This window comes from Nipponia nippon, unplaced genomic scaffold (assembly GCF_047370975.1).
Source record: "Nipponia nippon isolate SJK-2023a ecotype South Korea unplaced genomic scaffold, ASM4737097v1 scaffold_6, whole genome shotgun sequence".
NCBI lineage: Eukaryota > Metazoa > Chordata > Aves > Pelecaniformes > Threskiornithidae > Nipponia > Nipponia nippon.
Window position 1 is genome coordinate 41,055,791 of NW_028262380.1, and position 27,596 is coordinate 41,083,386.

Below are 27,596 nucleotides of genomic sequence, written 5' to 3' on the forward strand. Positions count from 1 at the left end.
CTTTTTATCTGATGATTTTGTACATTTCGTACCCACCCCCCCCACCCCCCAAGGAGATAAAAAATAATAATTGAATAAATACAACTTGAGCCTCCGCCGGCTGTTCGCAAAGTCTTGGACGGCCGACACTTGTCCAGCTGTACGTTGCAATCAGTGCTACTACCAGGAAGGGGGGGGTGGATGAGAAAGCAGCTGATCTCGTCTCCAGAGGAAAGAGATAACGTTAGACTATTTGTCTGAAGGATTCAATTCTCGGGGTAAAATACGCTTGCCAGGAGGGAAAAAAAGAAAAGCCCGGCGTGACCCTAAAAATAAATAAAAAAAAAAAGCTTCCATTTCTTTGTTCCAGCAGAATAAAATACAATAAACCCCCAAAGATACCGCAACGTTCCGCTGTGTCTCTCTGTAATCTCGAAAGGAAAAGGAACATTTCCTTTCTGAATCAGTGCAAACGGTATGCTGTGCGCTCGGCTTCCCACCACAGCCACCAGCCCCAGGGCTCGGGCAGGGCGGGGGGGGGGGGGGGGGGGGGAAGTTAAGAAAAAAGAAAGTAAAAGAAAAGAAGAAAAAAAAAAAAAACGTGAAACAAACCCGAACGGAAAAAAATCCCAGCAAATCCCACCGCTGGGCTTTAGGAGAGAGCTGTGAGCGGTGGCGACTCTTCTGCAGGGCTGAGGCTGCCGCCCCGGCATCTCTCCCCGGGGAGCCCCTGGCCCGGAGACCGCCGCCATCCCCCGGCGGGAGGAGGCCGGGGGGTCCCCGGGGAGGAGCGGGCCGGGTCCCGCGGGCCCGGCGGGGAACGGCCCGGGGTCGGCAGCCCGGCCGGCCTGGGGGCTAGGGACGGCGGCGGCCGGCAGCGGGGCTGGGGAACAGCAGTAAGAGATTAGCGAAACAATGGAGATCAGCGCGCCCGCGTCCCGGGGCCGTTTATTTGCTAACCGTGAAGGCTGTTCAAAGCAGGAGAGAGCCCCTGCCTTGCCCAAAGTACTCGGGAGAAAAATGTGAAATTATATTTTAATGTATAGCAGTAGAGTCGTTTTCCCGGCCACGTATATTGAACAAACATGTGGGGATAATAGAGAGGACGATTCTCCTATAGGGGTCTCTATTTGCATGCCATATGTGGCTATAGGCTGAAACAGCTGCGTATAATGAACTTTTAAAAAAGCTAAATACGCATGCAAACCCATAGCAGTTTTCTAAAACTGGCCTAAAAGACAACGAAATGTCCTGCCAGAAAATACAGGAGGCGGAAGAGATTAAAAATAATAATAATAATAATAATAACATTAGCTTCCCCCCCCTCAGCCTCAGGCCTCCGCAGGTTTGCTGGGAGCGCTGCCCGAAGGAGGACCCCGGCAGCCGGGGGGGTGCGGGGACGCCCGGGGGTCGGGCAGCGACGCGGGGCGGGGGGGGGGAACCGGGGCGAGCTGGCAGGGGCGAGCCGAGGCGCACGGCCCGGCCTTGACTGCCTCTCTCCCAAATCTGGTTTTCATAGAGCCGCGCAGTAATTACCTAAAGCCATAACTGTCTCCGAAATTATTCATTAAAGTCATTCTCGGGAATCTCGCGGCGCTAGCGCTTACATTTATGGCCTCTGCGCCATCCGAGCATGACATCGCCTCTCGCCCCGCTTCCTCGGCGGCCGTGTGTTTAACATTGCGGAGGGGAAGGGGGAAAGGGGGGGGATTGCTCTCCCTTGCCTTCCCCTCGGTGTCTGCCGGGGATTCAGGTTGCTTTCCCCCTTTTGGCGAAGGAGCGCGATGCAACCCGGCAGACACCTTGGGAGCGAGGAGGGTATTTTGGGGAGTTGCAGTGTTGTGCGGAAGATCATGTCTGTGCCCTGTGGTGCTGTCAGCGGTGACAGATCCCAGATGCAGCCGCTACTGTATGGCAGATTGAGTTTCTCAGCAGAAAACTCTCTCCCTCCCTCCCAAACGTCTTCAAAAACCTTCTCCAGACACTGCGGGTCACTTCGGCTCAAACGGGGAGAGAAAGGGGGGAAAAAAAGGCTTTCCCTCTCCCCCTCCCTCTCTCTTCCTCCCGCCGGATCTCTCGGGGGTGCGGGGGGACCATGACCGGGCCCTTCCCCACCCGGGGGCCCCAGGCCTCCCCTCTCGCTCCCGGCCCGCTGCGACCACGCCGCCGAGCACGGGGAGCCTCCTCCAGGTAAGCGGGGGGCGGCGGCGAGAGGAGCCGGGGACGGCGGCCGGGGCTGGGGGGGTCCACGGAGCCCGCCCCCCCTCCTCGGTCGGGTATCGCTGCCTGACGGGGGCGACCGGGTCGGGGGGGTGAGGTTGCCCGGAGTTGGGCGGCGAGGGGGTCCTCTTGTCCCAGGCAAGACGGGAGGGGTGTCAGGGGACGAGGTGGGACCCCCAGCCTCCCTCGCCGGCCGGGGCAGGAGGCAGCAGCCGGGAGCCGGGTCCGCCCAAAGCCCTCGGCCCGGCGGGGCTCGGATTCCCCGGGGGACGGGGGACGGAGCGGGGGTGAATTCGGGGGCTTTAAAGGGAGACCGGGGACAGGAGGGAGAGCGGGCGGAGGAGGGGAAGGGCAGCCGGCGGGCGCTGGGCGCAGACCCCGCCGGGAGCGGGGAGGACGGGCCGGCTGCGGACCCGGGGGCACCGCTTCCAGCACCGGCACCGGCAGCCGCCGCCCCGGGAAACGGCGGAGGTCGGGAGCCCCCCATCTTCTCCCCCGGCTTTTCCTCGCCGCTGCAAGTAAACAGCAAGGAGCACGGGGTTTAATAGCGCCGGGAAACTCAGCCCCCTCTGCGAGCCACACAACATGTATCGACCCTCCCGTCCTTCCCTCACCACCCCTGGAAAACATTCGCGCCCCCCGAGTGCCGAGATCAGAGGCCAAGGGGCTGGGGTGTCTCCTCCTGGAGCCCTTCTCCCCGCTCCGCGCCAGTGGGTGATGCCTGAGGGCTTGTTGCGAGCTGTGGCTGTGGTGTCCTCTCCCCAGCTCAGCGGAGCAAGGCACAGCTCATCTCTGCGGCACCGGCCAGGTGTCGCGCAGCCGGTGAGCCCCCAAACCCCCTGGCAGGGCCGCGGGGGAGGCCGGCTGCTCCCGCCGGGCGGTTTGGCGTGACAGCCCTGGGGTCGGGGGCCACCCCCGTGCGGAGCGCCCCGGACCTCATCCCCCGTCACTTTCCTCTGGATGGAAACAACCTGATTTAGCTCATGCCTCTTGGAAGCGGTTCCTACTAACCCCGCTCTCGGTCTTTCCTTCCCCAGATGAATTGAAAGGCTTTAATTCAACCGCTCGCCCAGCCCCCTCCCCTCTCTCTCTCTCTTTTTCTCTCTCCTTTTTTTTTTTTTTGTTAAAAGCTCTTGCCTTTAGCAGAAGTATAATTGTGACCCTGCCTGATCCAGAGAGCCTCCTGTTGGGAGCAGTTAGCTGTGGTTGCATTAGGCCAAAGGACCTCCCAAGTGGCGGTGGCCTGGGTGTCATAGGAAGGGACTCTGCACATTGTCCATTCTTTCTCATCAAAGTCCCAGGCACCGTGGAGCCAACAGTTTGGTGGAGCAGGAAAACAGTAAACAAGCCTCCCTGCTCCCTTCCCAATCCAGCAGCCCCGTGATCTTCCTGCGACGCAGAAAAGGGAACCAACTTTTTCATAACTTCAGCTCCACGGTGTGATTTACATTTCCGGCTGCTCTGTCAGAGGGGCAGTCATTTACAGCCTGGTAAAAAACACTTTTACAATACCAGAACACGTTCAAGTGGTGTCTTACTATGCAAAATGATTTTAAAAGAGGACACACGCAAGCAAGAAAGTTCGTTTCTCTGCCCTTTTCCACCATGGCTTTCTGAAGAGACAAATGGGTTGAAATTGCAGTGTAGGCAAAAGAAATCAATCCTGGGCTTTTGTTTATATGGTGTATATTATATGTCCACGTTTCTCCTATTTCTCCAAGGCTTTCGCTTAATGGATACTTCTATTTTCACGCTCTCGGGCCAAATCCTGCTTGTCTTGCCCCAGGGAATGCCTTCATTTGGGCATGGATTTATTGTGTTTAAACAATTTCTTTTCTTCAATAACTCATTTCTTCTCCGGAGTCTAAAATCGAGTAGGTCTGGTAGCGTTTATGAAAGGGGAAGCATCTTTTATTCAGTTCTAATTTCTCTAATCTGATATGGAAAGCTTTTCCAAATACCGGGGTAATAGCGTTATCCCTTCTTGAGAACCATCCAGTTTGTTCCAGCCAGGCTCCTCCACCGGGGCAGGGCAGGACAGGACGGCTCTGGAATCTAATGCACAACATCCCGATCCCGGTAGAGATGATAAAGTTTAGTAAATTACAAATATGTGAATTTGGCAAACAGTTAAGGATTAAAATGATCAAACGATTAAAAAAAAAAAAAAGGCAACGAATAAACCACATGTAGCAGTTGCCGCTTTCATGACTTCGGTAATTATTTACACCTGAATCATAGTTTACTCCAGCTATGGTTTCAAAAGTAAACCTTTAAAGAATTTAATTATTTCCAGTTTTCGGCAATAGAGATTAAAAAAAAAAAAGTGTAGGTTAGAGAGCAAATGCTGTCTCCTGAGCTCTCATAAAAGGCTTTACGTGCATTTCCATCCCGAAGATACAAGCAGCCCTTCCACGTCCCCCCTCCCCGACACAGATGGGCGCGCACTGTCATCGGTGCGCGCATTTACGGCCTAATGAGAGGGTGCTGAGGGGGCTCACAGGGGACCACGCGGCTGCACGTATGTATATGTGTGTATATATATATATATGTATGCCTCTGTGTGTGTTCAGTCGAGGCACAATATTGAAGCACGTGTGGATGGACTCCCCGGCTCCTTCCTTCAGCTCCATAATAGCTCTGTTATTTTTACTAAACGATCAGGATGGCTCTACGTGACCCCTCGTCGTTTAAAACCATTTCCTATCATTGCACGTGTGCCGGGGTGGGGTGGGGTGGGGTGGGTGGGGAGGGGGAGAGGAATCGACAAGTCATTGAGAATAACCGGGAAAGCCTGTGATGTATAGCACGTTTTATCTTTATTTAGGCAACATGTCGTTCGCAGGATGGCCTGGGTTTCCATGCGCGGTAGGGGCATGAAGCACATCCATCCTCCGGGAGAGGCAGGCAGACTCGGGGAGCTCCTGCGGCTGGAGGGAGGCAGGGCGGGCGCAGGGGCAGGGCAACCTCTCCTTCTGCCATTTTCTGCGTGTGAATTGGGCGCTTTCTGGGGAAAAAGAAAAAAAAAAAAAGAAAGAAAGAAAAAAAAGAAGGAAGGGGGGGGGGGGGGGGAAGAAAAGAAAAAAAGCAAAAAAGCTGTTCGCCGGAGCTCCGCGGCCGCGCTGGCCGGGGCGTGTGCGGGGGGCGTGGGGCTGCCCCGGGGCTGGGACCCCTGGTCCCCGCCGGAGCCCGCCTTGCCGTGGGCACTGCAGTGCGCTGCAAGCTGCGAGTGCTTTGCAGGATTTCATTGCTCCCTCTCCTTACCCCCCCAGCCCCCGCGTCGGGGCTACCCTGGATCCTCCCCGCAGCCGCGCAGCATCCTCCTGTGCGCTGTATCCCGGGGCCGGGCTGGGATGGAAAGGGCTGGGGCCGGCTTGGGATGGACCCCGGCGGGGGGGGGGAGGGAAAGGGAGGGGAAACAAGCCGTGGTTTAGTTTGGAGCGCAGCTTTCCGCGGCGTGTGCCCCCTCCCTGCGCACCGCGGCCCGGTAGGGGCTGCCGGGCTGCGCCCCGGCGGGAGCTCCGCGGGCGGCGGCGCATCCCCGCACCTCCCCCGGCGGGGGGAGGCGGGGGCCGGGGAGCCCGGGTCCGCCCCCCTCGGACCCCCTTTTCTCTGCCCAGCCGGTGCCTGGCGCGGCGGGCGTCTGCACTCGCCGAGCCGGGGGGTGAGAAGGAACAGACAGGGAAAAAATATCTTCAGTCACATTTTTTAAACTTTCTGGAGCTTCCCTAAAACAACCAGCAACCTAAAATGGCTAAACCTGTGAGTGTTTTCTACGCAGCCCCTCTCCATGACGCAGAGTAACACGCCGCCGGTGCGTTAGGCGCTAGCTATAGGGGTATTTGGACATAGGCATATATGTTGAGGCAGGGATAAGAGAGCTCTGCATCGCCTTGGGTTAGGGGCTCAGTCCTCAGGGCTTTTTGGTCGCTGGCTCCCACTCTGTAAAACAGCTGTTAGAAATGATGTTCCCTGCCGGACAACGAGCTCGGAAGGTTTTTAATTTATTTTTTTTTCCCCCTTGGCGGAGGGAATGGATACCACGCTGGATACCCGGAGGCGAGGAGGCACATAAACTAACTGTAACTCATGTTCTAGAGGTAAATCACCTCAAGCGTGTGCTTAGTCATACCTTTTATTTCTGATGGCTGATCGTCGTAACAGATGTCAATACGGTTATACTTCTTACGTCATTCGCAATGCCATTACTCGCGCGTCTTTCTTAATTTTGGAAAACAAAGGTATTCTTTAGCTGTCCAGCCCTAAGAAGACATACACTAACCTAAAAGTAAAAGAGCACAGCTTATTAAATACGGACAGCGATAGCTCCTATTGCAGCGTCTCACCAAAAGCGACAAGAGAGGCTGAAACATGATAAGGTCAGGTACCACATTCTGACTGAGTCCAAGCTGTATAAGCACAGAAGGTGTTTAAACCTTTAACGTTTCTCTGTTGTTTCTTTTGCACACATATGGTTTCAAATAGACAAAGTGGTCATTTTATTTAATTGGACATATATAGAGACACACATATATACATATATAAATCCCCCCGAAGAGAGCTCTGACACCTGTTGTAAGCTCCAAAACAGGAGATAGCACTGTAAATGCTTTCTGCATTTTTTTTAAATGATAAACACTAGTCTCAGACAAAATAGCTACAGGAAAGCTTTACTAAGCAAACGTCCTGCGAAAATATCCTCGAGGTTGAATTAATCTTCGGTTGGGACGAAAAAGTTGTCGGGTTCCCCCCGTGTTTCCCAAGCCGGACACCTCCGAGCAGACCTCTGGCAATCTTTTCGCTATTTTGTGAAATTCTGTGCAGACGAGTTTGCTCAGGTTTATTTTCGCTTGCTGAGTAGCGGGGCGAGAAGCGTGATAAAATGAAAAGGGTTCGCAGGGAGAGGCGGAAAAAAATATCCTTTTCTCCTTCGCCGAAGCAAAGACCCTTCGGGGGCTCTTTCCCCGGGTTACCCGCATCCAGCCCACGGAGCGGCCGCCCCCGCAGCCGCAGGGCAGACGCCTGGCCGGGGCCGCCGGGCCCCGCACATCGCCCGGCCGCAGCCGCCGCCCGGCAGCGCGGAGCGGAGCGGAGCGGGGCGAAGCCGCCGTAATTGTTTTCCCCGCAGATGTTGTCCTGGTATTTAAAGGACTAAAGCCCGACTTCCAGGCACACAGCTGGGGTATGTTGTATCCTATCAATTCATAACAAGGAGGCATTCTGGAAAGACTCGTAAGGATATTTATTTTAAAATGTGTGCTGAAAAGATATATGCCGGGGGGAGGGGGGACAGGGTTGGGCGTCTCGAGTTTTGTTTCTACGCCAAAATGGCACAGTTCGAGTTGTGAACAAATGCTTTCCAGAGAATAGTTATTTTCTCGTTCTTTTCCCTGCAAAAAGTTTGTTTGAAGTTCCCGGAGTTTTAAATGTTAAATAATATTAATAACAAAAAGAAGACTTCGGGGCTTCTTGTTTTAATTTTGAAGGGTTGGCATGTGTGTTTTCTTTCTTTCTTTCTTTCTTTCTTTCTTTCTTTCTTTCTTTCTTTCTTTCTTTCTTTCTTCCTTCCTTCCTTCCTTCCTTCCTTCCTTCCTTCCTTCCTTCCTTCCTTCCTTCTTTCTCTCTTTCTTTCCCTCTTTCTTTCTTTCCCTCTTTCTCCCTTTCCCCCTTCCTCTCTCTCTTTCCCTCTTTCTTTCTTTCCCTCTTTCTTTCTCTCTCTCTTTCTCTTTTTCGCTCTCTCTTCGTCTTTCTCTTTCTGTCTTTATATTTTTCTCTCTTTCTCTCTTTCTTTCTTTCTCTCTTTCTCTCTTTCTCTCTTTATACCTCGCTTTCTCTCTCTCTCTTTTTCTTTCTTTCTCTCTTTCTCCTCTCTCTTTTTTGCCCTCTCAGTCCCGCCCCCCCCTTTCTTTTTTGTTTTTGGAAATTCCTTCTTTCAAACAGACTGTGTTCGGGATATTGTTGTTGCGCGTAAAAAAAATAAATAACCCAATAAATAAAGCAGGCTCCTGTTATGACAAGTTCCAAGCCAGAGCAACATTTTACGAGTTAAAAAAGCCCTTGAGGAAAAAGAAAGAGCAAAAGGGTTTAATAGCAGGCAGGCTGTCAGTTGCGGAGGTGTGGGGCAGCGGCGCAGGGCGCACCTCGCCCCCAGCCCCACCGCGGCGGAGCTGCCGCTGCCCCGGGCGCCCCGGGGACGGGGCGGGCGCCGCTGCCGGGCGGGAGGGCTTGCGGGATCAGCCCGCGGGGTTTCTCACCGGCAAACCCTCTGCAGAGCCGGCAGCACTGGGAATGGGCAGCTCGGCAGGGCGCTGCTCTTCCCTCCCCGCCGCTTTTCCTTCTTTCATCGCTGCCAGCCTGTTAAAACTGTTGCGAAAACAGCGAGGGATCGCGTCAGCTTTCTGTGAGGGCTGGGCCCTTCCTGGCCACCTTCAGCCGGGAGTTATCCCGGCTCCGGCTCCGGGGGATGCGCCCGCGGCTCCTGCCCGCCCGCCCCGTCGCTGCTGCCGGGGGCGGGCGGCGACGGGGCCTGGGGCCGGTCTCTGCCGGGCGCCCTCGTTACCCCGGGCCAGCGCCTCTCACCGTGCGGCCAGCGTGCGAACAACGCCGTCCCGCTGTCTCTGGGCGGATTTCCCCCCAAGAAATCGAGAGGGGGGGGAAAAAAAAAAAAGGTGTCGGTGGGGGAATTGTGCAGAGTCAAAGTCTGAAGAGGGTTTGTTCCTCTGCAGATGCTGGGAGGGGTTTAACTCCGGCGGGGGGGCGATCCCCAGCCGGGAGCGGAGCGGCGCTGCCCCCCGGGGCGGGCCGGGGGGAGGCCCACCGCCCCCCGAGGAGCCGCGCTGGCAGCGCTCCCCCCGCCGGCGGGACCCCCCCGCTCCCCTAATCGCTTGCATGTGCCTGCGCCCCGAGCAGCCCTGCTCCGAGCCGCGGCAAATACCGTAACTACTCGCGTGTCGTAAATTACAGAGACCTCACCCTGGCAGGGAGATGCCGGGGAGGGGTCCAGTTTGTCTGCAGCTCGGGAAGGCACGGGAGAAGCCGGGCTTGCTGCTTCCCCCGTTTCCCTTTCCCCTCTCTCCCCCTCAGCTGCCTCCTCCACGGAGGGTGATATCGCAATGACTCACTGACAAGTTTCGGTGGAAGGGACCCCTGTTGTCTCCCCCCCCTCCCCCCTTTTTTTTTTCTTTTTAAGCTCTTAACTCCCGTTTATGATCGAAATGTTACTCCGCGCGATTTGTTTCGTTCTGGCTGCCATTGGTTGGCCTGGGTTTAATCAGAGGGGAAAAATGCTCGCCACAAATGTAGCTATTGTTTGGCTGGAGAGACGGGGACCGGAGGAGGAAAGCAGCGAGGGCGGGAGACGGTGGGTGACAGTGACGGTGGGACCCGCCATCCCTCTCCCGGAGCCCTGGCTCTGCGCTCAAGCCCTTCCCAAATCAGAGCTCCCTCTTTCCCCAACCTGCCTGCCGCCGTATGCAGGGGAGCCGGGGGCATGTTATCTCAGGAACATAATACTAATAAATGCGCTCATATGTTGGACATTCCCCTTGCCTGTTTTATAGGGTTTCGCTGGTGGTGCTTAATGGGCTGGGTCACCGGGACTGATGCTGGCGAGGTTATTAGGACTAAGTAACCTAATGAATCGCGTGGCCATTAGCGGGCTTTGAAAGAAGGTAGTTTTCCCTGTAACCTGGTCTTCTGCCCCTTAACACGGGCAATTATTTTTAACTGTCCCTCAGTCACAGGTCGGAGGGGGGGCTTTGTTGTTGTTGTTTAAAACCACTCTCTGATGCTCAGAAATGGATTTATTCACAGGAGGAGCCTGTCTTTTTTATCTCGAGGTTCCTCGGAACCGCTGGGTGAGCCAGACACCGTGGCTGCTGCCGCCCTGCCCGGCTGACGGGACGGCAGCGGCCAGCGGAGGAGCCGCCGCCGGTGCCCTTCCCCGCCGCCGGCCACGGGCACCGCTCGGAAGGATTCTTATTTTTATTTTTCCCCAGCGGAGGGTTTTTCTCTCTGTGCCTTTTGCCCAAGCCAGGTAAGCGATGCGATGCTCGGTTCCCTCTCCAGGGGCTCGCCCCGCACCGCTCCCCGCCCCGGGAGCCCTCGGATCCTCCGTCCTGGCGGCGGCCCCACCGCCCCGCGCCCCGGCACCGCCACCGGGCCCCGACGCGCCCCGGCCCGGGGGGCGGCGCTGGGCGGGCGGGGAGGCCGGGCCCGGGCAGGCCGGCGGCACCGGAGCCGGCGGCTGGCCCGCTCTCCCCAAGGCGGCCGTGCTGGGGGGGAGCGCAGGCTGACAGGAGCGAGCTCTTGCGCCATCCACCGTCTTCTCCGGCGGGGAGAAACCAAAACTATTTTTGTAATTTTTTTTTTTTACGTTTTTTTTTGGCACCAGTAAGATTACGCCGCGGAGTTTTTTTTTGCAAATTTCGTTTTTTGCCGCCCCCCGCCCAGGGAGAAAGGAGAGTCTGAATGTAGCCACAAGTTACTGGGTCGTAATGGCCACTCGGGGAAGCCGTGCCAGCGGTGTGAATCTCTGCTTTAATTAGAACAAGTGCTAGAGGCTGATTAGATTTGATCAGATCTGAAATATTCGTCCCCCTGTCTATTTTTCGGACCGTTCACGCTTAAAAAAAAAAGCAACCCCAAAATTGGTGGTCTGGGGACAGAAAACCGACGACAGGGTGTTGGGAGAAGGGGAGAAGAGACCGGAGGCTTTTGGCCGGGCGCCTCCGGGAGCACGGCGGTGCCTGCGCCGCTCAGGCGGCTGCGGCGGCGGGGCTGGGAGAGGGTCCCCGGGAGGGGCACAGGCGGCTGGAGGCAGAGCAAGGCCCAGCCTCCGCACCCGGAGCAAAAGAAGCCGGGAAGCCCCGGCCCGGCGAGGCCAGGGCCCCTTCGTCAGAGCTGTCACCGAGCGGCGTCTCCCGCGCTGGCAGGGTGACGGGGGCGAACGGGCCGGTGGCAAAACGCGATGCCAAGTTTTCCAGCTATAAAAGCTCACGGTCAGTCAGCGAGAGGCACGGCACCTGCCGGGCCGCCTGACCCGCGGCTGCCGGGAAGGGGCGGCTCCGCTGGGGGCCCGGCGGCGGCAGCAGCGCAAGGTGCTCGCCTGCAGAGGGGAGGAAAGCTCCAGCCCGCCTGACTTGGAAAGCCTCCACTTTCCCACAGCTTTTTCAATCCCCAATACTTTTCACACCCTGTTAGGAGTTAATACCGCCGAAACCGCTAAACGCTTCCATGCCTGAAGGTACGCCCCGCCGGGGGCTGCCCCTGCCGGCCCCCGGCCCCGGGGGCAGGCCGGGCCGCAGCGGCGGGGAGCGCCGCCAGCCCCGCGGAAAGGGCTCGTTTCCCTGGTGGAAATTCCTCGGATGCTTCGTGCTTAGGCTCACACGTCGGGCCTGCTTTCTTTGCAGGGGCTTCGGAGGGCAGGGGAGGGGAAAGATTCCCGGGATACCTTTTCGGGAAGAGCTGGGGGATACTGCCAGAGCCGCTCCAGCTCCTTGGGTAATGTTTCAGATGCCAGTCCCTCGGCCTGGGGAGCCGGCTCGGGGTCAGCTATGCGGTCCGGGCTCTGCAGCCAGCACCTCCGGGCGGCGGGGAAGGGTCCCGGGGGTGGGGGGATCAAAAGCAGGCTAGATCTTGTCTGTAGCTAGCGGATTCTTTTTGGTTTGTTTTTTGGTTTTTTGGGTTTTTTTTGGAAGGTGGGAGGGGTGATTTCGGCGTCTGTGGTTGAGCCTCTCACCTTTCCGCCGCCGTCCGCCGCGGTCGCCGGCAGCCGGCACCGCTCCGCCCCGCCACCGCCCCGGCCCGGCCCAGCCCGGCCGCCGGTGCAAGCAGCCACTGCGCGCCGGCGGAGCAAAAATGCAGCCGGGCCGGGAGCGGACCTCGCCTGTGATGTGTCCCCAGCCTCACCACTCACTGCGCAAGGCCAAAGGCAGGGAGAGAACCGCTCTTTCCCTAAGCTCAGAGGGCCGGGGCCGTAACTGACCCCGCGCCGCAGGAAAGAGCCGATCGGGGGAGCATTTCCCGTCCTCTATTTTCCCACTGAAGTAATCGCTGGGAAATTCCGGGTGGCATTCCTTGCCACGCCTTTCCCAACCTGCAAACACCGTCCCCAGCAAACCCGACCGACTGGGGTCTCCCCAGCTCGCACGAGAGCACTCGTCTCCGAGAAGCACAGATTCATCCAGAAGGCCCGATCCTGCAATGTCTGGCGGGCAGGGCCAGCTGTGCCCCGCCTTGGCGGCAGCGGGACTTCTAGGTTGGCATTCGGAGCCTCAAGGGGTTCGTTCGGTGGGTTTGGCCCCCCAAAACAAGGGACTTGTCCCCGGCGCAAAGCGAGCACATCTCTGGAGCCCAGCTCTACCGTGCTCCCCTCCAGCCCTCCCCGCCCCGCAGGTGCACACCGGGATGCGTCCCTCCTTGCCCCCCGCAGCTCACCAGCCGTCCTTCTCTTGCAGTAACTCCGGGGAAGGCCGAAACACCAGGTCGGTGGGCATTAAGTGTGCGGGATGCGCCTTGAGGTACTCCATCCCCAGCCTCTCGGTGAGCGTTGTAAACCTTGCAGCATCCCTCAGCTTCGCGTTTGCTCTCCGTTCAAAACCCTTTAAAACCTTGTGGCGGGGAAGGGAAATCCGTCAGTAATATGCACTTGGCGGGACGCTCTATTGCCCCGATTCGGCTTTTCCCATCGCCGTCGGGAAATAGCCCGCGGGCCGGCTGCGGTGAGTGCCGCAGGGGGGGAACCGCGGGTGCGCGGCCAGGACGGCTCCCGAGGATCAGGCTGCGGAGATCTCCGAGAGAGGCTGGTTCGCAGGCGGAGGGCACAGAGATTTCCCCGGCTGCCCTGTCCCTGTGCCTGCCCGAGGCAGACACAGCCCCCCCGGGCAGGCCCAGGTTGGCTGCAGCCTCTCCCTGCCGTTCCTGGGGGCCAGCCCGGCCTCACCCGGGTTACCTCCCACGGGCTGTGCTCCCAAAGTGACACGGGGATCTCTGTTTATGACCGGGGAGGGACACACTTCGGTTGTGTCCGGGACTTACCGACATCTATAGCTTTCCATTGAATTTGCAAGCCCTCACGTTGCTTTTCCCCAGCCGGAGCATCAGCTCAGATAGAAAAGGAGGTCCTCTCCCCTCCCCACCCACTCGGTGGGAAGAAATCACGGCTACACAGACAACGACCTGCTCCAAACCCGCTCTGCAGCCCGAGGGCTCCGATCCCACAGTGGCTCAGCCCGGCGCTCCTCGCTTTCTCTGGCGGGGTCTCCAGTCCCGGCTCCTTCCCGCGCCCACCCAGCCCCCTGCAGTGGTTGTGGATCCGGATGCCCCACGCAAGACCACGCTGGGGGCTCTCCCCCAGCCCGGAGGGCGGATGCCCTTGTGGCGAGGGCCACCTCCTCCCCCACCCTCCCCAGGCCTCATCAGGACCCTGTCCAAAGTGAGGGACCTGCGGTGGGGGTGCTACATAAACCAGAAATGTCCTCACTGCTCGGGAGTAACTACAGAGAGTTTCTTCTCCCACCCTGCTGCAGGCCGGAGCCCTGAGAGTAGGTGTAAACCATACCCTGCCCGACACTGAGCGCATTTCAACTTGGTGACACCATTTATTCAAATAGCACATAGACTCTCAAGTCGAGGGCTAGGAGGATCTTCAGGGAAAGGATGGTCTCCTCAGACGCCAGGTGAGGAAAGAGGGACCCAAGCACCAGAAGGCACGGCGGCAGGGTGGCCAGGCAGGAATCTGCAGGCACCTGCATGCCCCAATCCCCGGTTCCCCCCTGCACCCCCTTCCCCTTCCCCTTCCCCTTCCCCTTCCCTTCCCTTCCCTTCCCTTCCCTTCCCTTCCCTTCCCTTCCCTTCCCTTCCCTTCCCTTCCCTTCCCTTCCCTTCCCTTCCCTTCCCTTCCCTTCCCTTCCCTTCCCTTCCCTTCCCTTCCCTTCCCTTCCCTTCCCTTCCCTTCCCTTCCTTCCCTTCCCTTCCCTTCCCTTCCCTTCCCTTCCCTTCCCTTCCCTTCCCTTCCCTTCCCTTCCCTTCCCTTCCCTTCCCTTCCCTTCCCTTCCCTTCCCTTCCCTTCCCCTAGCAGAGAGAGAAAAATGCCAAAACCGTGGCGTGCACAAGGGTGTTTTTAGGTGGTTTGGGGTTTTTGCTGTTGTGAGTTTTGGGTGGGTTTTTGTTTGTTTGCTTGTTTCGGGGGGGGTGTTGGTGTGCCGCCGCCCGCACCGCTGGGGCGCAGGCAGGGTGGGAATCGCGCCCTCCCCTCAGGCCTGAGAGCAGCAGCGGTGGGAGCAAACCCCCCCCTTCCCACCCCCGCCCCAGGTGCTTCCGCGGGCGGCGCAGCGGCGCGGCTGCTCCGCGCGTGGGCTGAGCGCGGCGGGAGGGGGCACCACGCCTGGCGGGCAGCCCCGGCCCGGCCCGGGGGCGGCGGAGCGTGGAGGTGCCTGCCTCTGCGTGCGTCGGCATAAACAGCTGTACGTATGTGCGTATAGATACCTGCCCATCTACGATTCATATATGTTAAATTAACACAATCGAATATATATTGTATTATTTTAGTTACCTTATTAAATAATAGTGAGTCAGTCCCACAGTTTCCCTTCACTTGTTTCATGCGCTTGGAGATCTGCAAGAAATACAAACTGGGGGATATTTAAATATACATTTTACATATTAAAAATATAAAAATATTTTATACTATACATATGTAAACATATATCAACACGTATGCATAAATGCACATGTGAATTTTACCGAAATGCTCCGGTGTGATGATACGGTAGGACGGGACATGTGGTGTGGTATGATGTGGCGTGACACAGCGTCCCTTTGGATGTGAAGCTCGCGGTGGGGTCTGCCAGGATCTCCCCCCGCCCCGGGCTGGCAGCTGCGGCACCCCCCACCCTCCCCATCCCCGTGGGCTCCGGATGCGGCCCGTGAGGACGGGCCGTGATTTCCCCGCCGCTGCTGCCCCGGGCTCGGGCTCGGAGGGGCGGCGAGACACGAGTGCCGTGTCGGACAGCATGGTATCCCTGGCCCTTCCCTGCAGAAATAAGCCTTGTTTATCAGAGCAGGCAAGGGGCAGCTGGAGTTACTAGCAGATCTTAACCCACCCGCCTCCGGGGGGAAAAAAAAAAATAAAAAATAAGTAAGAAAGAGAGAGATCAGTGTTGGCAGTAAGCAAACGGGATGAAGTCCCTTCTCGGTGCACTGCGTGGAGGCGAGCCTGGTTTTCCTTCGTGTGTCTTTTTTGCAAAGCTTTCGCAAGTGCCTCCAGTCGTGCGATGCCAGCTCAGAACTGCCGTTTGCAAAATTTGCGTGGCACAGACCAGAGCTTTCAAACACCTTCTTATGAAAGAACAGGCATTTCCCCGTCTTCTTGTCTTTTTTTGCTCCTATAGCTGCAGCTGCGAGATACAAAAGACATGAATAAATAAATAAATGCACCCATCTCTCTTTTAATAATCTCCTCTCAAGTCACCTTCTAACATTCCAGAATGGTGATTTCAAACCTGAATCGGTCACAGAAAGGAACAAGGAAAGAAAGAGAAAAAGAAAGAGAGAAAGAAAAAAAGAAAGGAAAGAAACTTCACCACCACCAATAATAACAATGACAAGAAACATAAGAGAAAATAAAAGAAATGAGAAAAGAGAAGAAAAGAGAAGAAAAGAAAAAGAGAATAGAATAGAATAGAATAGAATAGAATAGAATAGAATAAAATAAAATAAAATAAAATAAAAATAAAATAAAATAAAATAAAATAAAATAAAATAAAATAAAATAAAAGGAAAGAAGAGAAGAGAAGAGAAGAGAAGAGAAGAGAAGAGAAGAGAAGAGAAGGAGAAGAAAGAAGAGGAAAGAAGAGGAAAGAAGAGAAAAGAAAAGAAAAGAAAAGAAAAGAAAAGAAAAGAAAAGAGAAAAGAAAAAGAAAAGAAAAGAAAAGAAAAGAAAAGAAAAGAGAAAAAAAGAAAAGAAAAGAGAAAAGAGAAAAGAGAAAAGAAAAGAAAAGAAAAGAAAAGAAAAGAAAAGAAAAGAAAAGAAAAGAAAAGAGAAAAGAAAAGAAAAGAAAAGAAAAGAAAAGAAAAGAAAAGAAAAGAAAAGAAAAGAGAAAAAAAGAAAAGAAAAGAGAAAAGAGAAAAGAGAAAAGAAAAGAAAAGAAAAGAAAAGAAAAGAGAAAAAAAGAAAAGAAAAGCAACAAAAAAAAAAGAAAAGAAAAGAAAAGAAAAGAAAAGAGAAAAAAAGAAAAGAGAAAAAAGAAAAGAAAAGAGAAAAGAAAAAGAAAAGAAAAGAAAAGAAAAGAAAAGAGAAAAAAAGAAAAGAGAAAAAAGAAAAGAAAAGAGAAAAGAGAAAAGAGAAAAGAGAAAAGAGAAAAGAAAAGAAAAGAAAAGAGAAAAAAAGAAAAGAAAAGAGAAAAGAAAAGAAAAGAAAAGAAAAGAAAAGAAAAGAGAAAAAAAGAAAAGAAAAGAGAAAAGAGAAAAGAGAAGAAAAAAAGAAAAGAAAAGAAAAGAAAAGAAAAGAAAAGAAAAGAAAAGAAAAGAAAAGAAAAGAAAAGAAAAGAAGAAAAAAAGAAAAGAAAACAAAGAAAAAAGAACCGACACCCCCTCCCCCTCCCCCCGTTTTGATTATTAATATTTTCCCATCGGTTTCTTGCACAGAGAGCCGGGAGCGGGCACAGAGCGAGGCAGAGGGAGCTGCCGAGCCCCCGAAGCCAGGGAGCCGTGAGCCAGGGGGGTTCAAGCAGCTCTCCCTTCCCGCGGGGCGGTGGGGATTGCCTTTGCCTTTCAGGGCAGGTCCGCGGCCGGGCAGGCGGCCGGGCCGGCTCCCCGCAGGGCACGGCTGCCGGCCCTCGCCGGGCAGCGCCCGGGGCGGGCCCTGCGCTGTGCCTCCCGCTACAGCAGGAATTTCGGACCATGCTTCAGCTGGGGAGGAAAAAGCCGCATTTACAGCGACGAACACAGAAAGCTCTTTCTCAGTTACTAGCGAAAAAAAAGAAAAATAGAAAAAAAAGAAAAAATTGAAAAAAAAGAAAAGAAAAAAGAAAAAAGAAAAGCAAAAGAAAAAAGAAGAAAGAAAAAAGAAAGAAACAAGAAAAAAGGAAAAAAGGAAAGAGTGAGAAAAAGTGTACGGGAAAAAAAGAAAAAAGGGAAAAAGGAAAAAAAAGAGGGGGGAGGAAAAAACCACCTTGTGTGCTCGGGACTGCAGGAGCAGTGCTGGGGACGGGGCTGGATCCTTACCCTGGGAGAGACGGTGCCAGCCGTTGGCGCAGCTTGGTGCGCAGGGCTGGCACAGTCCACCCTGGGGTGAGGATCCGGCCTCATGCCTTCCTGCGAACCAAACCCGACATCAAAGGGCACGCGATAAGCAATGTGGAGCGCACATGGGAGGCTCTCAAAGCCTTTTCTGTCAAAATGTGTTTCCTGGAGTTTTTCTGCCCTACCAGACCTAGCCCCCCGGCACCCTCGCAGGACCGTGGAGAAGCTGCAGGGACCTATGGACCTCTAGAGATGGGCTGTGCATACATACAGCATACATACATCTTCTCGAAGTGAGACCGAGGAGCTGCTAGTTTCCTTTCTCCCTCCATGGGCTGCAGTGACTTGCGGCAAGTTAATAGCCATTGTCATCCAGGGGTGTTTTTAATTATCTTTTTGGGTCTCTGCAGATTTAACTCATCTTCTGCCACTTTGCTGTACAAACTGGGCATCAATCCAAGATCCACTTTCAAACTCAGCCCTCGCAATCAATATCTCACCTGCTTCACATCTACCCCACCGGCCAACTCCTAGTTCAGCCAAACACAGCAACTGTCTCCACCTCAAGTCCAAGGACTTGATGGATATCCCTTCACCCCTCCTTAGTGACTGCGTGTGGCCCCCCTGTGATCTGCCAGGGTCTGGAGGCACAGTGGGATCTGAGATGGGTTGTAATGGGAAATGGAGGAGGACTTTAAGGCTCTGGAATGGTGGGGAGTGGAGAGGAGATGGGAAATGAAATTAAGACCATTCCATTCTGTAGGAGTATTCAAGAAAACAGTCTTATAAATGTTTTAGGTAGTAAATTAAATAAAGATCTGATTTAGGAGGGAACCAGGAATTCACAGCACAGTTTAATGATGATTTGTTTCTATAGTTTTTTGAAAATTCTTCATTCATTCACACCATGTTGAGAGGTTATAAAAAAGAGTAATAGGTTTGTATGCATCAATTAATATACTGCAGTATGCTACATATTTATGTGTGTGCTCATTTCTCATCACCGTAACAAATCTAGAGAAAAACTTAATGTTTTTGCAGAGATTCTAAGACATAGCATTTAGAAAGAGTGACTGCAATACTTCATACCGTCTGTACCTAGGAAGCTCCTGTTACTTAACTGGGACCCAAGTCCAGCTCACAAACATACCAACACTGGGGATTAGATGGAAATCTGGTGTTTAAATGCAGACTATGTTTTTCATATCATCATGCCTTTACCGAGTAACCCCCCCAGCACCAGGGAAGTCTCTGAGATGCCTGAAGTTCTGCTCCGCACATGCACTGAAGCCTTTTGGTCTTGACAGGGCTAAGTGCGTATCTCGCACCTAATCCCATCCGGATTTGCAAAGCATTCCTCCTTCCCGAAGGAGCTGGGTCTGGCAGTGCATCTGTAACGCATGCTCACACAAATGGAGTCTGCACAAAACACGGTGGCACCGGAGCACGGTGGGGAAGTGCCAGCAGTGAGACAGTGCAGTCAGCCCCATTTTGCAGAGTAGGTAGGCAGTCATGCAGGACTTGAGGGAGCTAGCAACGTCCATCTTCTTCATCTCTCTGCTTTAGGGAATTCACAACCACATCTCCCATCACTGTGGTGTGTAGCTTACATAATATCAGGCATCCAAAGGACAGGGAGAAGAAAGAGTCTTCTTTCCTTTGAAGCTGCATTAATCTGCATGGTACAATTAATGATTCGGTCCCTCTTCCCTCCTCCCTTCTCATGCCCCAACATCAGAACAGCTTCTACCCAGACATCAGTATACCATTACAGAGGGTGGGAAGTAGAAGTTTAACCTCCCTAAGGCACTGAATGAGGTCCCCAGAGCCTCATTTCTATAAAAAAGAATGTATTTTTCAGTTTCTGATTGAAAAGACTTATTTTCAACCTCTACAATGCAGGAAAGGGCTAGAAGCCATTGACCTGGGTAGCCAGGTCCCTGACAGACCTAGGTAACGCTGAGCTGCTTGCACGGAAGTGACGGGAGATTTTATTCCCTTGGGAAAAAGTGTAGGAGGGTTTTTAAGCCTCTGATATGCTGGTCTGTCCTGCAGAAGTCAGTGAAGAGGCTTTGGGAAAGGTCCAAACCAGACTGCCCTGTTCGCGTTGTGTGAAGTGGTGATGGACTTTTAGCTACTGGGTAAGGACAGTGAGTAGCTGTGCCCATGTGGCTGGAAAGCAGGAAACACATGTCCTCAAAGGCACCAGCGCAGGAGGCCACTTACGTGGGGGACTGCTGGCATGAGCTAACTGCAGCTGGAGTCCCCAGGGAGTGCACACACACCAGACACCTCTCCTTCTCGAGGACAAATCCTGCCGCCACCTCCTCCACCACCCACCAATGCTGCCATCTCCTCACTGTGGCTTCTTGCCCTCCCTAGGTTCCTCGTTCAGAGCTCACATTGCCCTTAACATCTGAAAAATTAAATCCTTGCAGTTCAGCCTGACCTCACATAGAGCCTTTGTGGAGCCAGGCCAAACTCAGTACAGGTGAGGGGGCCTTTGAATGTGCATCTGCATTGCTTAATGTAAAAGAACTCAAAGGCCCAAACCTGCACATCTGTTAACTGCTGAGGCTGCTTGAATAAGGGTAGAGCACAGGGTCCAAAAAGCACAACTTTTGAGAGACCTGAACCAAGTCTTCCTTCTGTGCATGTCAGTACAGCCTGTCAAAGAAATTTATTCCAAAAAATATTTTAAGAGCGCAGGGATGGTGCTGAAATGGAAAACTTAGCTCCTTACGCTGGCAGTCAAACCAACGTTTCATAGAATTCACACAGATGATCAATAGGGGAGGTTTTGGGGAGGTACAATTTCTGGTAAAGAAAGGAAGTATGGAAGTATGGTTCATGTGCCCAAGGCCTTAATCTCTCCCAACCCCACCCTCCATAAAATTAACCACATAATTTGTAATCATTCATAACAGTTGGAATTGTCTTGACTTTTAAAAGACTTTTCTCATTAGACAACCCTTTATTCCTTTTAAAGCATATTATTGATCTTAATATGCAGAAAATGCCATAGCTGGCAACTCAGAATGTCTGTGCCATTTTTGCTAAACAATGAGAACTGATGAGGTTTGGCAGGACATTAAAATATTTAACATTATAGCTTTGAGAAGGCTTTTATGTGTCTGTACTAATAGGAAAATCTTTTAACAGGAAAAATGTTTTTCTCTGCTCCACTAAAATCTCCAGTGAGGGCTGATTCTATTTGCATTAAACCCAATGGGAGGTTCGTTACTGACTTCAAAGTCAATACCAAGAGGAATGACTAGAAAAAAAGTCTCAGCCTTTTAGTCACATGACTAGTGCCATTTTAGTTAGCATTTCATTACGTGCCTTGACACTTCAGAAAGCATCTGGGGCTGGGACATTTGGCTTTGCCCAGAGCAGTTGCACATTACCAGACTGAGCATGGCGGAGATGTCAGTTCCTACACCATCATGTCATCTGAAGCATGTGAGATGGACCAGGTGCTGCTCCTAGGGGAGCCACAGGCCTGTATCACATCCCTCTAAGAGTCTACTTATGAGACACTTTTTTTTTTTTTTTTTAATTTTAACTGCCCAGATTGCTATTCTTGCTATCCAAGCCTGACTTGCAGGGCTGAGCTTTGGTACCTTGGCTAATTCTCTGTCTTTACAGCATTGTGCGAAGGGTGCGGAGCTCAGGGGAAGTAGTACAGGAGGCAGCAGGGTGTTCAAAAACTGTACTACGTAGAGCATTACAAGACCTAAATAGGTAACTGTAACAGGGAAAGCATACCTGGTTCAATTCCTTGACTCAGCAAGGAGTATTTGCCAGCTGGGTAATTTGCCACATCCTGGTCCATTGTGAGCTACTTAAGGGCTGTGGCAGAGCCCTGGCAAAATGGGGCTATTGTCACCTTAGGGCTGCAAGAGCATCTCCTGGTGTTCCTCCATCCCGTGAGCCTGAGCACTGCCTCGGGCTGGTGCATGCCCTGCAGTGCGTGTGTCCTCTGACTGTGCATCTTTGCATTTAAGATGAAGGAGGAAAAATATTTAGGCTAACTAGGCAACCTAAAAGAAGTTTGTGATGAAAAGGAGATTGTAAAGTTCATGCCTATCTTCATCTTTCAATATTGAGCTAATGTGAGGGTACTCTGATCCTCTGAGCACCTGGAGCACAAAGGTTCTTTTTGCCTGCATTTCTCTCAAAAACTCTAAGGGCAGAGCTCAGGGGCCTGTTGAGGCCTCTCGGACCTTTTGTAACATTAAACGAAGGCTGGTACACTTCATTTTAACTATGGAGCTCATCTCCAAGTTTTGTTGAGGTGGGCAATTTAATTATGAGCTTCACATTATTTGTGAAGATCAGATTTGCTTTATCATTTGCAATCTTCCCTTTACTTCCAGAAGGACAGCACCTCTTATAAATGCCAGCAAGAAAGGAACAAAATGTAAAATTGGTGTTCTGTAATCATATTTATTCCTGTACACAACAAGCTCAAACGCTGGGGTCTTTTAATAGCTTTTTCCATATTGGACTCTTTGTTTGGATGTGGTTTTCCTGATGTATCCTAGTAACATGTTTAGTTAATTTATATTGTGTGTATGTGTAGACAGATATACACACATCCATATGTATGCACACACATAGTCCTCATTAAGTAAGTGTTAAACCTCCCACAGCAGAGTTGGGTTTGGAGGGCAATAGGGCTGAAAACTAGAAGTGTGTTCCCTTTGCAGAGGGGTACCGCAGAGACTGCTCCGAGGAGGCACACACAGTCCCCGGCAGGGATCTGGAGCCCCTGTGCCTCTGGTGTGAAGGTTGCTCTGACGTGTGAACCCCTGGCAGGATTAAAATCCTTATTTCTCACTGGGAGAAAGCGCCATGCTCACAAGCCCTCCAGAAGGGGTGGGCTCGTCGACTCCCATCCCTCACTTGCACGTGCAGAGTCTGGAGCGCTTGGCCCGTCCCCTGGTAGCAGAGGGATTGCTTGCACGCACATGGGCGGTGTGAGGACTTGATCCTTAAATTGTTAGAGTATCTTGGCTGTTGCAAGACAAACTCCAAACCCAGAACCATTTGGCGGATGAAGAAGAAAGGAGTGATTCGACATATTGTACAGTAAAACACAAATATAACCGACTTGTCTGGTGTTAGGAGAAGACACTCTCTTGAAGGAATGAATCCTGGCCATGTCTGTCTATATTAAAACAAGCGAGAGCTGGCTCCAGGGCTACCATACACACTCTTGGAAAAGCCACACACTCCTTATCCTCTTTTTTTTTTCCCAGGCCCACAAGTGGATCGAACGAGTCCTGCACCGTTGTATTTACTCTATAGCAAAACTCCCTTCGAGGAGGATTCTGCAGACCTAAGGACCTGAGGAGTCAGGACTGGGAGCTAAGGAAAGGACGTGAATAATTTCCTTCATAGCTGGTTTAGAAAAAGCCAGCTGCTTTCTACAGTCATGCCAAAACTAAGAGGAGATGCTCTGAGGTTAAGAAACACACGGGATAATTTTCATACCAAATGTGAAAAATGAGAAATTACTTTAACATGTAGTAACTTGCCATAAAAATGTGATACGTGTTCCCTTCCAGCTTTAAAAGGAGATTTTATAAACTATACCGTCTTTGATTTGTTAAGGCACCTTTATACTTGTTTTTTTAATTCATAAGTTTGTGAGAAAACATAATGAAATCCTGGATGTTTTTATGATCTCGATTAGTACTTCATTGTATAAGTATTTGGGTTTTGAAACATACATTAAATATTGCACTGTAACATCTGTTGTGGCTTATTCAATATCTTTTGGAATTAATAGAAAAAAATTACAAGATTGCAAAAATGGTATTAACTTTTATTTCATTTAATAAACAACTCAACTGCACGGTCCTTTGCTTTATTTTCTCACTTATTGTGTATATATTTGAAGAAAAATATCTGTTGCATATCATCTATCTAACACTAAAAACTGATGCTGTTATTAATAAGTTACTGAGAAAAATAAACCAGTTTGCACTTTGATTTCTATTGCTCCTGGTGAGTGATTCTTCTGGAATAAACATAGCTCTAACACATGTAAACAACACAGGAAATTAATAACAAAATTCTTTGGATTTACTTCAGATGCCGCATACTTTATGTAAATATATGTGGCTTTCAATTTCAATGATTTTCCAGTAAGTAATAAACTTTGCTCATTAACGTCCTCTTAAACTAAACATTTATTACTTTATAAGTGTTATTTCAACTAAATCAAGTGGATGTTCTTGGTAAATTAATGCAACAGATCTGTTCCACCAGAGAAGCAGAATGACTTTTTTTGAGTTGGTAAAACTCTGAGTTTCTACTTAAAATTCAAGGGAATGAGATGCAGTATAACATGTTGATTTTTAATGAAAAATTTTTTTAATTTTAATGAAAAATGCAGATTATATATTTTTAAAATTAATCTACTTTCCCCTCATAAGCTCCATGGTAAAACATGGGAAAAATCCCATCAGTTGGATAAAGTTACATATACCTGCTCCATGAACCTTGAGTTAGTAGCTTTTCACAGATCTGGCTTGGTGTTTTTTTTTCACTACCAGCCGTGATTAGTCAATATTTTCCTGGGGTGATGAGTGGAGCATCTTTTCTGGAAACAGAGTTCTTTTAAATGTACGGTTTTAAGAATATAAGGACAAAAATATTTTGCATTTTCTATAGACAGGAAAAATACATATTAAGAAACCTGCTGTTGTCATTGTCATGATATATGTTTGAATTCTAAAAAGTTGTCGGCACTGGCCTCTGTGGAGATTTTGGACCCTTAGAAAACTCACTCCCAGGGGTATGGCTGTCAGCTCATGATGTGGAAAAATCCCTGCCACGACGTAAAGTTTTGGTGTGGGACACAACAGCACCTTCGTTGCCCTTCCTTACCTGAGAAACTGGGAGCAAACCCCTGGGGGTCAACCAGGGGGACCGTGGGAACCAGCCTCTTCTGAACCCAGAATTCTCGTATTGGGGCTGGATTCAGAGAAGCCCGCTGTGCCACTGCTGTGTGCCCTCGGCTCACATGGGCGCTTGGCTGATGTAGACTCCCTTTCCATGCAAGAGCCAGGAGGAGACGGGGGGTGGCACAGCATGGGCATCTCTGCCTGTCCGGGGTTGCTAGCACACATGGGGGCTGCTGTCTCTGAGGCCTGTGGGAGAGATTTTGTTGCTCTGACTGTGTCAGATATCAGCGTACAGCTTAGTATTTAACATGAGTGCTAGGCTTCTGGATTTTATCTCTTAATGAGGCACAGGCTATCCTTGGGGGACAGTGAATCATCACATTTCTCGAGCGCGAGCTCACAACCAGCAGCACTTATTTTAGGGATTGCGTTGGCCAGGAGTCTGCATGAGGCGACATTAGCTCTGATTACAGGAGTCAAGCACTAAAATCTATTAACTCAGATATAACAGTTTTTGGTTTCTTTTGGTTTTATTTTGTTTGGTTCAATTGGATTTGCTTCAGACATGACTCATTGCCACTTCCTGCATCTCCACGATGGCTCCTGCAGGACCCTCAGCCGCGGAGCATGGGTTGCACCCACTTCAAACACAATGCAAGTTCTCGTGTGTATTTTTCATACTGAGACTTCATCTAAATTAAATGTGGCAGGCCAGAGGGTATGCAGTACACATCCTTGGTTCCCTTAGTAGACTGAAAAGAGAACTACAAAGAAAAAAAAAGGGGGAAAAAAGGAAAGAGAGAGAAAGAAAAGAACACTGGATATATAAAGGAAGAAGTTGAATTCCAAAAGCTCACAGGAAGCCAAATTCTCCAGGCACAAGAAAAGTGACATTATCCAAACCAAACCTTAACACAGCATGAAAATGTGATGAAGGGTAGGGCTGGTATTTTCAGCAAGGCTATAGACATACATGTAAATACAATCAAATTGGGAACACATTCTAGGGATTAAAGAGATCTGCGTAGCACTAGAAGAAAGAAGCAGCAGATGTAACTGCTAACAACAAAAGAAGGGATTTCTGGCCAAAGTTCAAGATTTTCTTGTACCCAAGCCCATTATTGCAAATCAATCTGGACACAGTAAACAATTTTCAGTGACTTGTAGATCCAACTTATTTTTGTTGGTGTTCATGGACTAGCTACCATGTACCAACATGCTGACTTTTATAAATAAGTTGCCTCAGAGCCATTCAGCAAACATGTAATGCAGTTGTATTTCCATCTAGGCAGTGTCACTGCTCTATTAAACTGAGCCACTACAGCGCCTGTGAGATGGACAATGGCTGAAAAGCATCGATAACTGAAGATGACCAAAATGTTCTGAGCCCCGTTCAGCAGATTTCCAGCAGCAGAGAGGCACGAACTCCCACGAAGCTTTTCAAGTTTCAGAGAGGTCCCAGGCACCATGCTTCATGTAAGCCTCTCTCAAGGTACCAGATGGGGAAGAGGCCTTGGTGCAGGAATGGCCCGGGAAACAAGACCCATCAGCATAGTCCAACACTGATTTTAATTTCTTGGTGTCTGTAGCCAGAGGTCTCTGCCCATCTTAGCAGTAGGTATTAAACAAGCCATTAAAATTGGGCTGCATAATTAAAAAATTTTGCCAGGTCAAGGCAGGCATTAAAACAATGATAAATAAGTCACCTCAACTTCCACACACAGTTGAGAGCATCGCGAACACATGAGAAGAGTGCTCAGCCAAAATTATCCTGGAAATAAGACCCACCTTGATGAGTCTCTTTCTTTTACTGGTCACCTGAGAAATATCAACAGTATTTTTGACATTATTAATTTAACGTTCCTGTCTGTATATTGTGAAGACCAGAAGTCTGATGGGTTAAGGAAGTACATAGAAATGTTGTATTCAGTGTCCACACGTACTTCACAGGTCTCCACAGCAAATGCTGTAGTTTTATGACTTAAAACTAGGCAAAAATAGGGATGCCAATGCAGATGACAGTCCTCTGTCTTGCTGCCTGCAACAAGAGGGCCTGTGTCTCGTGTTATTCAGTGATTCTAAAGGAGAGAAAAGGCTACCATATTGTCCCGGTGGGAGACAGAGAAACAAACATCTTCTGTCCATCATTATTTTTAAGGGACTGGCAGCGGCAGACCTTCTAGACCTGGGAGAAAAGGAGCTATAGGGTGGTGAGAAAGTGGAATTTCTCTGGGTCCCAGGATGGTTTTCCATCCTGATGCCATACCCAAGCAAGGCCACACACAGGGCCTGCCCTGCGCCAGGTGGACACTCTGGCAGCCTAGCCGTGCAATTCTGCCCCAGCCCGAAGAGACCACCACTGCTGGGACCTGGTCTGCAAACCTGCAGCAGCTGCCCCATGGCCCTAGGTAACCGCTCTGCTCTTCCTCGCTCGCTGCAAGCCACTGTGTCATCTCAGACTGAGCCCAAACCACAAGCCCAAGCTCTCATCTCCTTTACACTGGGGATGGCAGTAGATTAAACAATGAAAAAAGTAAGATTATTTGTTCTATTTATTACTCAGAATGAAAGTCCCACTTTGGCACACAATACTTTTATTTTTATAAGATCCTGTTCTGTCAAACAAAAAAGGGGCAGATAAAGGAATCAATTTTATATATAGATTTGCACTGCCTTTTTAAAGTCTTAAAGTCTACATTCAAGCATTTCTATTAATGATCCAGGATGCTAAAAAAATTTTAATATCTTATTACAAAAGCTTTTCAGCTTGCTTTTAACAAAAGAAAAAGCTGGTTTAATATATGAAGCCTGAAAAATTGCCAACTATAAAAGAACATCACTCTCTCTTTTTTTTTTTAATTATTTGAAATGCTTCTGAATTCCCAGCATAGCTATTGGGATCCAAGGTTATGATCTAAGAGAAAAGATATGTTCATTTAATTAAAGTAGCCTTTTACATTTTTAAAAAAAGTTGCTTTTAAATTGTTCATATTGCCGTTTATGAGCTTTGGGAGGACAAGAGGCTCTGGGGATTGCTAATGACATACAGATAGCCATATGTTCCTCTCACCTCCACTGTTTTCCCTGGGACTGATTCTTCATTGCTTGTGCTATGTGCGAAGTAATAATAATTGATGTATCTTTTATGGAGCTTTTCAATCTTTGATTGCAAAACACTTAATGTTTATGTTGCAGAAGGGAAATGGAGGCACAGGAGATGAGTTGATTTGCCCCATG

The 27,596-nt window shown here is 50.7% G+C and overlaps 2 long non-coding RNA genes across 2 annotated transcripts; one reads left to right on the forward strand and one right to left on the reverse strand.

Moving 5' to 3' along the window:
• Nucleotides 1-1,893: 1,893 nt before the first annotated feature.
• LOC148051422 (uncharacterized) lies at nt 1,894-23,305 on the forward strand. The gene is made up of 2 exons (XR_015700147.1): nt 1,894-2,169; nt 22,707-23,305. It is a non-coding gene; the product is annotated as an uncharacterized LOC148051422 (long non-coding RNA).
• Nucleotides 4,997-13,382, reverse strand: LOC148051423 (uncharacterized). The gene is made up of 4 exons (XR_015700148.1): nt 13,237-13,382; nt 12,637-12,809; nt 6,332-6,481; nt 4,997-5,206 (listed from the first exon to the last, which is right to left on the reverse strand). It is a non-coding gene; the product is annotated as an uncharacterized LOC148051423 (long non-coding RNA).
• Nucleotides 23,306-27,596: the final 4,291 nt, after the last annotated feature.